A 12,492-nucleotide genomic window follows, 5' to 3' on the forward strand; every position below is an offset into this window, starting at 1 on the left:
CTATGGCTTTGTAACAGTTGCACACTCATTTTAAGGGACAGATGAATTTACTACTTTCTGAAGTTTATTTATACTTCCCTTTTATCTTATGAAAAATGTAGTAATAATTTGTGCCTGCATTGTGATTCACTTGTCTAGGGATGCCTGGAAATGTATAAAATTGGACTATGTGTTTAAGAGTTAGTGTTTAACCATAGATCAGTTGTGTGGGCCATCTCTTCCTCAGATGTAAATGATCCCTAGTTAAGTGTTATATGGAATAAAGTGGACATTGTGAAATTAGAAAAGTTAATTATGTGAGTATGAGTGCTTTGGCTGGTGTTAGAAGTATGTTTCAGTGGATATTTAAGCAGAATGTCAAAGTTTGAGAGTATATTACTTACTTAGTTTTCAAATAATTCAGTTTTTGTAAACATTCAGTGGTACCATTAGTGAGTTTCAAATAATTTTGGTTTCATAATATCACATGGGCTGTTATACTAACCTGTCTTAAGTATTGACCTGAGAATTTATTTTAAAGTGAGAAGATAATCTGAAAAATTCAGCTGTGTAGGATTAGCCTTTATCTCCTAAAACGTGACGATGAAAAGAGAATTGAATGGGACTTGGGAGAATATCCATTTTAATATGGACTTTGGTCCCCAAAAATCTAAATCAGTATGACACTACTTTTTAAATAAAAATTTCAGTGAACATAGGAAGAACATTGTGAATTAGGAGAAAGAATTATCACATCTTAACAAGTACTGGTAAGTACTGTGTAATCACTGAGTTACCAAAGTAGCCTTCCTTCCTTTTTTTTGTTTTGTTTTGTTTTAAGATTTTATTTATTTATTTGAGAGGGAGAGAGAGCAAGCATGAGCAGAGGGAGTGGGGGGCAGAGGAAGAGGGAGAAGCTGACGCCCCACTTAACAGGGAGCCCGACGCAGGACTCCATCCCAGGACCCTGGGATTGTGACCTGAGCCGAAGGCAGACCTTAACCAACTGAGCCACCCAGGCGCCCCCAAAGTAGCCTTCCTTCTTAAAAAGCAGATTATTCTCAGCATTTAGTTTCATGTAAATCTCTCCTTGCTTTAGGAGAAAGTGGCATCTTTAAAAGGAGTCCAGCCTTGTGGTATCTCCTTTGACCCTCTGATTCTGGGACTTTCCTGCAACAGATACTGAGAATATTTGTAGAACACTGCTGAGAACTTAGTAGTAGGAGAGAAAACGCCTTTTCTCAGGGGAAAGGAATACGTGAATAAAGTTTCTGGTGGAGGGAAGGTTCAAAGACGTGTTTGTATTTAACTTTTTAAATTACTTTCAGACATCAGAAGTGTTAAATGTTAACTACCTATTTTGTAGTTCGAGCTTAATTGGCAGGGTGGTTTTTTTTTTTTTTTTAATATCCTTTTGGTTTTAATAACAAAATAATTTGGGGGGGTATTGCATTCTAACATTGACTATCCAAAATAGAAGCATTGGGGATTTCTGTTCCAGCATAGAGTACAGTGAGCTATGATTTGTTGATTTTATTGATTTTATTTATTTTTTAAAGATTTTATGTATTTATTTGACAGAGAGAGACACAGCGAGAGGGGGAACACAAGCAGGGGGAGTGGGAGAGGGAGAAGCAGGCCTCCTGCGGAGCAGAGAGCCCGATGCGGGGCTTGATCCCAGGACCCTGAGATCATGACCTGAGCTGAAGGCAGACGCCTAACGACTGAGCCACCCAGGCGCCCCTGATTTGTTGATTTTAGATTGGAAAAGAAAAACTACTTTTTGGTTGGGGGGGCAGAATTGGTAAAATATACTCAGTCAGGTATATAACTTTAAATATTTATCAGTAGAAACTGTTACTTTGGTATTTTTAAAATCATGAAAAACAACTAGAAAGGTATAAAAATTCTAGTATAAGAGTAAAATAATTGGAGAAAATCAGAATTGTAGTCACTTATTTTTAAATGCACTGATTTTTATGGAGTTGAGCCAAACATTGAGAAACATTTGAGGCCTATGACAGGCATGGACATGTGATTGTTTCTGTCACATTGTGAGCCTGATTTACTTGGACTGATTATAGGTGATTGCCATCTGAATATATTAAAACTAACATTTAACCTCATCATTCTTTAAATGGTTTAGGAGGATTTTCGCTTTAAACTGGTGAAGGCAGTTACGCTATATATTTTCTTCTGACATACATCTGTTGTCTTCCCTTCTCTAATTTGTATTTAATGAGCTTTGCAAGAGGACACTTACCCTGTATGTATACCATGTGTAGTACTATTGAATTTTGAGGACATTGCAATTAAGTTCCAGTATAAACCACAGTGAACTTTTTTTGATCCATTCAGCGAGAGCTTAGGGAACCTATAGTACCTGAAGATACGGAGATCATCATCATGATGAAATCCAGTTTGAAGCAGTCTTGCCATTTACTACTTATCCACATTTTACTTGCCAATGACTATATGCCTTCAGAACTGATGTTTTAAAGGGAATAAGTACTAAATACCCAGAGAAAAAAGCTGGAGGATTCCTCATCTTCAGTTTAAAATTATAACACCTTAAGCATGTCCATAAATGTTCCAGCCCTTTTGCTTTACTTAAGGGAACCAGTATTGATTGAGTAGATTCTGGCGCCTGGTCAAGTGCTATGCACATTCATATTTAATCCTCTCAACTGCCCTGCCAAGTACATTTCCCCTTGACTGATGGGACATCTGATCAGGAAAAAAATGAAATTATTTGTCCAAAGTTATGTGTCTTATTAAGTGGCAGACCTAGAGTGTGAACTCCAATGCCATACCAGGTTCATTTCTATGCCACTGTTCCTGCTGTAGGTGCTTCAGTTTGCTTACTAGAGTGAATAAATACAATTAGTAATTTATCTTCTGTTCTATTTGGAAGCTTGGGGGGTTTTTGTTTTTGTTTTACCTCTTCCTCAACTCCCCCCAATCTCCTTATTCTGTCAGTTTTGCCTGTTGAGTAAAACCTCAAAAGCAGCTCGAGAAATTGTAGGATATGTTGGACCTAACTCATGGTATGGAAACAAGTCCAGAAAGACCAACTGACTTACCTGAGGGCCCAGCAACTAGCTAATGCTTGGCCTGAAACTAGACAGAAGAACTAGATGCAAATAACCAAATTTTCAGTAATTCTATACTGGCTAAATTGAAGAGGATTTTCAATGAAAATTACTCTCTTCTGGTCACAGATTTAGAAAATGAAGGCTTTAATGTATGTTTCTCTGATTTTTTTTTTTTTAAGGTTGTGAGCCCTTTGACAATCTTCAGAAAGTAAGGAAATAACATTCATTGCCAAGCATTATTTGTCAAATTTATGATTCAAATATGTTGTTTGTTGTGTATGCTTTCCGCTGAAGGCCGTTGAATAATCTGTATTCATCATGCTCAGTGCTTTCTTATAGTAGGAGGGCCACAGTTCCAGCCCAGGCTTCCATTCACACTGCTACATGTGGTCTCGGACCAGCATGTTGAGGCCCGACTTTCCCATCTCAACCTCAACAGCTTCTGTTTCTAAAGCATTTTCACAAATATAACTCCATTTCATGAAATTTGGGGGTTAGATTTTTCTCCTGATTTATGGAGGAGAAAACAAGCACAGAAGCTAGGACAGGTAGTGGGTGTCAGGATTTGAAACTGAGTAGCCTACTTTCAAGTTGGTACCCAGCTCCTGTGCTACATTGCCCCTTTTTTGGAGATTTAAGCCATGATATTAGATTGCTACTTCTCAAGTTTTAGGTTATATCCACGTAGTGGATCTTGGGAACTTGGTCACTGCCAAGCAGTGAGTCCCTTACTGCCCTTTAGAAAAAAGGGGAGACCCCCTGTTTTGAAAGTGATGCTTTTATTCCACATTGCTTGAAGAATTCTGTACAGATTAATTCTTTTATCATTCCTTTGTCCTCAGACACTATTTCTGCAACATATCATGACCTTGGCATAAGACTGCCCAGGAAGTACTTAAATCCTGGAAGCAGGGCAGAGTTAGGATTTACTCAGCGAGCAAAGAGGCTTATTGAGGGCTTTCATGCGATACGAATTACTAAATACAATCCGTTCAAAACTCAGGGTTGAGCCCTGAGTAAAAAAAAAAAGTTACAATAGGCCTTACAACTCTAGGCCCTTAAATTCTTTTGTGTGAGCTGGAATACAGCTGTTTCAGGAATATCTGGGGTTCTTACTCAAATGCTTATCAAAAGGGTTAAGTACTGTCATTTGAACTAAAGATTTAGTAATTTCCTTGCTAATTCAGACATAAAATTACATGCTATAGGCTCATTTGTTTGAGATGCGGGGCTGTGGGAGGCTGGCTTGGTTCTCTGCTGGGGCATTTGCTTTGCTCTTGCTTGTGATATTGTTCCACTGACTTGAGGATAGCCGTACTGTCACCTAGGCTATTCAGAAATGCCCTGTTGTTATTTTTTTTTTTTAAGATTTTATTTATTTATTTATTTATTTGAGAGAGAGAAACAGCATGAGAGCGGAGAGGGTCAGAGGGAGAAGCGATGCGGGACTTGATCCCGGGACTCCAGGATCATGACCTGAGCCGAAGGCAGTCGCTTAACCGACTGAGCCACTCAGGCGCCCTGCCCTGTTGTTATTAATAGATACTTGACAAAAATCAATTTTCTTTTTGTGACAATCTGCCGTTGTTTCCTAGATGTCATTGGTGAAAACCTGAAGAGGTTTGTTTGAAGCCAACTGAAATTTAACTAAGAGGGCAGCCTGATTTTCTTTCCTTGACGCAGATGTAGAGGAATTAAACCCATTTAATGAGGCTCAGGTTAAACTCATTTCTGAGAATGTGTGGATGTGTATCCTGGAAGCTGGCGTTTATTATAAAAATACCTGCCATTCATTCCATACTTTCGGACTCGAAGAACTCAGGCGCCTGGCAGAGACTAGACCTCCTGTTTCTCATTTTTAGCCAACATCACCTGTTTTTTTACCCATCTGGACTTAGTATTTAGCTCTCTTTCTCCATCCTAGACCTGAGGGTCTTCAGAGAAGGCCCTGCGTTTCAGCCATTGTCCTTGACACATGGATGTTCTTTCAGCTATCCTGGAACTCGGTAAGAACCTTGGAGGATTCACTGCAAAGATCTCTTGAGAGACGGTGTGACTTAAATGGAAACAGTAGCAGCCTGGAAGTCAAAAAGGTCTAACTTACATGTTCGTTCATTCATTCATTCATTCACTCATTCACTATTGAGTGCCTGCTATGAGCCAAGGACTGTACTGGGTACTAGAACTTGGAGCTCTGCCACTCTCTGGTTGTAGGCTTAATCTCGCTTAGCTTCAGTTTTCTTACCTATGAAAGGTAGACACCTGTTCTGCCCGTGAGCCTATGTGTGTATTTCCAAGTGTAAAGGAATGTGGAATATATGTATGTGGAACACTTACGTGGGAAAGAAGCCTAATTTCAGAACTGGAAAGATCTAATGAAGTGAAAACAGTCTTGTGGATCAGAAAATCAACTACTCTTTGAACAGACCTGTTGCCCTAGGTTTTCAAGGACATAGACACAAAAAGAAAATGACTGTAAACTTGGGAATGCAAAGTTTAAAAAAAAAATTAAACAATAGTTTTGCTTCTAATTAGCATTCTCTGGTGGAATAAAATGGGGAAAGGTCATTATGTTAAAATAAGAAAAATCGAGACCCAGAGAATAAGTGCCAAGAAGAAATGCCTTCCTTTCTTAAGAGTTAACTGATAAGTGATTGATGGTGCCTCCAGGCCGTAATTATCAACTTCATCCAGCATCAGGAGTACCGGGAGGGTCTGCCGAAACAGTTTTTGATTCCGTAGGTGTGGGGTAGCGCCCGTAAATAATGTGCATTTGTAACAAATTCCAAAGTGGTGCCGATGCTGGTCAGGACTTGGTAATTCTGAACCACTGCTTCAAGGAAGCATGAACAATTATTTAACTCCGGCTGAGTTTCACAGCAGGGAAGTAAAAAGTTAAAAGATTCTGGCTGGAGCAGGACACTGTTGAGATTTGTGCTCCCCTGAAGCTAATGAATGAGAGGGTCTTCCTTTCAGCAACGGAAATTGATTGGGTTGTATATGCAGAAGAGCACTGGAGACTCTGGATAACTCTGCCTTGGCCCTCAGTCACTGCCCATGTCAACAGTTTTGTATTAAAAGCAAAAATAAAATACAGTTTTACTCTTATCCTGACCAAGAAGATTTCATGATTTGACAAGATGCTGAGAGGAATAAGTAAGTAGATTTCAACCTTAAGATTGTAGTTAAGGAAGCCAGGGATCTGGGTGCCGGGTATGAGGCCAGAGGTCTGCGTTTGGTATTAGTGGGAGATCGGTGTTGATGGGAGATTGGCCCCAAGCTTGAGGCAGGAAGCAGGGATGTGTCTCAGCAATGAGCAGGAGGCCTAGGAACTTGTTAGGGCATCGTGTGAGCTGACTTAATGGTTCTATGGGTCATCAGGGTCAAACTGGTGCCCAGTATTCCTGTTAGAAGGAACTTGAGTTCCTCTAATTTTTATTCACCGATCCCTCCTGCTGCTCTCTTTTTAAAAGCTCTAATAGAAGAACTAATAGGTAGGCATTTAGTGTTGTGTTCACATATTTCATTTGCTTTTAAGGTGCAGGGCTATAGTAAAAGGATCAGAAAGTGGTGGCGCCTGGGTGGCTCAGTCGTTAAGTGTCTGCCTTCGGCTCAGTTCGTGGTCCCAGGGTCCTGGGATCGGGCCCCGCATCGGGCTCCCTGCTCTGCGGGAACCCTGCTTCTCCCTCTCCCACCCCCCTGCTTGTGTTCCCTCTCTCGCTATGTCTCTCTCTGTCAAATAAATAAATAAAATCTTTTAAAAAAAAAAAAGATCAGAAAGCTATATCAGGCTGGACCACAAGTGTTTCCTGTAGGGGGGACAGATATCCCAGAGTGAACTCTGCAAGTTTTGCTTAAGTTTCTAATAGATCAAATAATGAGAAGGATAGAGACGTGATGTTCAAGCCTCTGTTGCTCACCTAGTATGTTTCCATTCATGCTGTTTTGGCAATAGGATTTGACGATCTTTGAAGGGCTGGCTTCACCTCTCAAGTGTATGGTCTGAGGGGACGTGCATAATGAACACCTGGGACACCAAACACCCCAAAACACAATGCCTGTCCCACGTGGTGGCTCAATAGATCTCCTCCATGAATGAAATGTGTGCAGTATGCTAGCAGAAACGGCTTGAGTTTGGACATGGGACATCAGTTGCAGCCTGCAGAAGTGTGGAAAAGGAGGCTGATCTCCATATTCTAGGATGCTAGCTAGAATTTGTTTTACCACCTGCTAATACAGTTCCTGAACTTATGCCAAATTCTACAGGTGTTTGTTACGAAGGTGAAGTCAAGTGGCTCTGGATTTGAATCTTGTGACCTTGGGCAAGTCACCTCATATGTAAAATAGGGATAATGCTTCCAAGGGTTGCTAGAGAATTAGATGCAGTAATTTATGTATCTTACATGCAATAAATATTTGATTATGATATGCCAGACAAATGTGCCAGATGAATAAAACAACAAGGGCCTGGTTGAGGCAATAGTAGGAATCCGGTAGATGTCTCCCTAACATACGATGCTTCATGCCACTATATCATTTTGTGTTAATTTGTTATATAAAATAATTTATTATTCTTTGCTGAAGTATTTTAAAGCAAATAACAGGCATTCTGTATTTTTACTACATAATTCAGTGTACATCTCTTAAGAAATATGGCATTTTCTTTCATTATAACAGCCATTTCACACCTAATAAAATCACATCCATTCTTTGGCATCATCTAGTCAGTCCGTAGTCATGTTTCCTCAGTTGTCTCAAAAATACATTTCTAGTGGTTTGCTGGAATCTGGACCACATGTTGCATTTGTTTACAGTGTTCTCATCTCAATCTAGAGGATGCCTCTTTTTTTGGGTATGGGCATTGCCTTGTTGCAGAAACAGGGTAGGTTCCTTTAGAATGCCTCCCATTTTAGATTGGTCTCTTGCTTCCTTGTGGTTTTATTTAGCTAGTTCCTTTATCCCCCATCCATATCTCCTATAAGTGGAAGTTAGCTCAAGAGGCTTTTATTAGATTCAAGTTCAGCTTTTCTGGCAAGAATCTTCAGCTGTACTGTGTGCTTCAATGTGGCACATCAAGAGATGCCACATGCTTGTGGATCTTTATCAGTACTGTTCCCCATGTCTAGAATGTCCTTCCTTTCCCTTTCTGCCTAGCAAACTTCTATTCATCCTTCAAAACCTTGTTTTGTTGAAGTAAAGCTAGAGAAAACCCATTGCTAACTTACTCAAAGTGAAGAAGGTTCCTGATGGTTCTGGGGAGATGTTACTTCTTAGGTAGAAATGGGATACTAATCACTTTCTCAATTCTTTATAGGTTAAACCAGAGTTAAGAGAGATTACAAACCCAAATTATGCTGTCCTCCCTATCTTTCTCTTCTTAAGAAGAATCTCAAGGGCAAATATCTCCCTACCTCTCCAGGTGTAAAGAGAACATTGTACCCTCTCACATCTCCCAAAACTCATTTGAATTTTGCATTAAGCACTCAACTTTGCCCTGTTACTAAGGCATCAGAGGTGACAACTGGTGAATAATTGGTCCTCCAGCTATTCTTTTTGCATATATTGTGCTGTGTGGATGTTCCTGTTACTACCAGCTGTTGGACTGCACACTCATGCATCAGTTGGCAATCAAAACTAGCCTGTCTCAGCAGGGGCCCTGTTTTAAGAGTTGTCTAAAGAGTTAACCACTGTTTAGGCGACAGAGCCCTAGACTGGAGATCAGAGGCCTGGGCTATCATTCCCGGTATTAACTTTCTGGGGACTTGGAGAAAATCACTGACCCTCTTTCTGGAAACTTCAGGAAGGCTTAGGGATTCTATGAAGATATTTCTCGAGTATTTCAGACCCAAAGGCTCTGCTTTGGTCTATATAAAATAGATTGTTGCATTGTTTCTGCAAAAGATTCCTTTTGGGGATAGAGTGCTATAGCTAAAAGTAACAACAATCCAAAAAAGGAGGGGGGCTTGAAAACATCACTGGACTAGATGACAACCACAGTCCTTTTGTATATTTAAAAATTACGGGCACGGGCGCCTGGGTGGCTCAGTTCGTTAAGTGACTGCCTTCGAGGTCATGATCCTGGAGTGCTGGGATTGAGTCCCACATTGGGCTCCCGGCTCAGCGAGGAGCCTGCTTCTCCCTCTGACCCTCTCCCCTCTTATGCTGTTTCTCTCTCTCTCTCTCTTTCAAATAAATAAATAAAATCTAAAAAAAAAAAAAAATCACATCTATGTCACTAACTGGAGGTTGGTTGGTTTGCTTGTTTTTTTTAAGTAATCTCCACACTCAACATAGGGCTGGAACTCACAACCCCGAGACCAAGAAATCAATACCAACTGAGCCAGCCAGGTGCCCCACTACCTGGAAATTTTTTTTTTTTTTTTTAAGATTTATTTATTTGGGAGAGAGAAAGAGAGCAGAGGGAGGGGCAGAGGGAGAGAGAGAATCCTGAAGCAAACTCCTCTTTGAGCGTGGAGCCCAAAAAGGGGCTGGATCCCAAGACCCCAAGACCATGACCTGAGCCAAAATCAAGAGTCAGACTCTTGACTGACTGAGCCACCCAGGCACCCCTACCTAGAATTTTTAATGGATGTCTGCTTTGAAATTATTTTGAGAACAAGGCAAAATGTAAATAAGTCAATACATAACTAGAAGGGCTATACATGATCCTGAAAATAAGCCAGTGTTGTAATACAGCATCAGTTTACTTACCTGGTCTACACTGCTTCAGAGTAAGCCAATAAATAAATGGTAATGTTCCCCACCCCACCCCACAAGTCTGTTATGTTCTGGCTCTTCAGTGTGATCCGTCCCTTGGAAGCAAAGCACAGGACTGTGTGTAGATCAGAATTAAGGAATTCCCACAATGGAGAGAGGCACCACTAGACCAACAGTTCTCACTGGTTTTCATGTATAAGCTGAACAGCATGGAAGCAAGAGTGCTTTCTGTTGTCTAGATTCTATGATCGTTTTATAAGCAGAGCTCACTGATCAAGATCCTAGACCCTGACCTCTTGGCTCCCTGCAGCGATGCCATGGTCAGCTGTGTGCACTGCCTACTGCCCAACTCATTATGCCATTCACATCGGCCATAACATGGAGAGCTACCGCCTTAGAGCAAGGAGTCAGCAGCACAGACCCCCCCAGCTCTGTGACCTCTTTCTCCTAAACCACATTATGGGTAGAAGATCTGCTTTTGTATAAAAAGCACAGACTCATTCCTAATAAGCCAGGACTCTCCAAACCTAAATTTGTTTCTTTAATAAACTTTTTTTTTTTTTTAAGATTTTTTATTTATTTATTTGACAGAGACACAGCGAAAGAGGGAACACAAGCAGGGGGAGTGGGAGAGGGAGAAGCAGACTCCCCGCTGAGCAGGGAGCCTGATGCGGGGATCGATCCCAGGACCCCGGGATCATGACCTTAGCCGAAGGCAGACGCTTAACGACTGAGCCACCCAGGCGCCCCTCTTTAATAAACTTTTATTGAGCCCTGACTGTGGCTCGGGCTCCACTCCTCTGACGCTCAGCCGACATGTTTATGGAAAATCACTGAGCTATTTTAAAGGTGTAAAAAGTACTCCCCTAAGATCCTGACACTTTTTGTTTGGGGTCTACTTACCTCCAGCTTTGCTGCCTTCCTCTCAGTCTCCTGCTGCCTGTTGTCTTGGTTATCTTACAACTGGAGATGCTCTTCTGCAAGCAGGCCAGCCAGGGGGAGGGAAGGGGCAGGAGGCCAGGCACACAGCTACTCGTTAGGAGCTTTGGCCAGTGGGTGAGGAGGTTAAATTGCTGGGCTAGGTCAAAAATGTGGGAATGTCTTGTGAATTTTATTGTTCATCCTCAAACAAGAATAAACTGGAATTTGCTGAAAAGCAAAGAACAAATTGGGTGCCTGGGTGGCTCAGTTGGTTAAGCGACTGCCTTCGGCTCAGGTCATGATCCCGGAGTCCTGGGATCGAGTCCCACATCTGGCTCCCTGCTCGGCGGGAAGTCTGCTTCTCCCTCTAACCCTACCCCCTCTTGTGCTCTCTCTCACACTCTCTCTCTCTAATAAATAAATTAAAAAAAAACTTTAAAAAAAAAAAAGCAAAGAACAAATCATTCAAGACTGTTAGCCAGTTATTTTATTTTCTGGGAACAGATTCATGAAATAAGTTTCCTTAAATGGAGTCAGTCCCCATGCCCAATCAACATGTTTTCTCTGAACAGTGTATGGACAAGGACAAGGACAGCTTTCCCCGAACTGGGAATAGAAGCAGAGAGGTTGGGTCCATATCTCCCAGGTGACCTGGGCTCAAGGCTTCTTAGAGAGAATGAAATCATTAAATCACAAGAGCTCTCATATTAAAATTTAGAAGAAGGGACGCCTGGGTGGCTCAGTTGGTTAAGCGACTGCCTTCAGCTCAGGTCATGATCCCGGAGATCTGGGATCGAGTCCCGCATCGGGCTCCCGGCTCAGCAGGGAGCCTGCTTCTCCCTCTGACCCTCTCCCTTGTCATGCTGTTTCTCTCTCTCTCTCTCGCTCTCTAATAAATAAATAAATAAAATCTTTAAAAAAAAAATTTAGAAGAAGACAGGAGTAGAAGAAAATGTAAATTTATTCTCTTCTCTGTGGCTACCTGTCATCATCATCCTCTATCAGAATGTCTTTGAAAGACCGCATATTTGCATAATGTATGGCTTTTTTGTTTTCCCTTTGATCATGCAGCTGCACCACAAATTGCTTTCAAATGCTACAGTTATTTTCCCATATCTCTACCAGACAACACCAGCCTCTCATTTAAACCCTATGAGGCTGGTTCTTTTAACTCCCTGTTTTATTTATTTTATTTTTTTAGGTTTTTATTTATTTGAGAGAGAGAGTACATGTGCACACGTGAGGGAGAGAGAGAGAGAGAGAGAAGCAGACTCCCCGCTAAGCAGGGAGCCTCACATAGGGTTCGGTCCCAGGACCCTGGGATCATGACCTGAGCCAAAGGCAGACGCTTAACGACTGAGCCACCCAGGCGCCCCTTAACTCCCTGTTTTAAACACGAGATGACTTGTCAAAGTAATTGCCAAGTGTTCAAGCCCAGGCTGTGTGGCTGCAAAGTCCATACCCTCCTTTCTGAACCATAATGAAATCTTCAAAGAACAGAGCAGAAACTTAGAGGTAAAGTATAAATTATGGTATAACAAAGGATGAGACGTAGCTCCTGGACCCCAGAACATTGGTCCTTCTGCCCCCCTTTGCTAAGACGGCTGCCATGGTTGGAAATGACATAGAAGAACCCGGGGGAAATATTGAATAATGTTGAAATTTATTAAATCCACATGAAAGCTTCACTTAGTTGGGTTTGGATTAGGGGTCTGACTAATTCTCATGGCTTGGTAGATGCTTTGTGTCCAATAAAAAAATGTCTCCGAAACTCCCCTGG

This window comes from Leptonychotes weddellii, chromosome 10 (genome assembly GCF_054177405.1).
Source record: "Leptonychotes weddellii isolate Sample4059 chromosome 10, ASM5417740v2, whole genome shotgun sequence".
In the NCBI taxonomy this organism is placed as follows: Eukaryota; Metazoa; Chordata; class Mammalia; order Carnivora; family Phocidae; genus Leptonychotes; species Leptonychotes weddellii.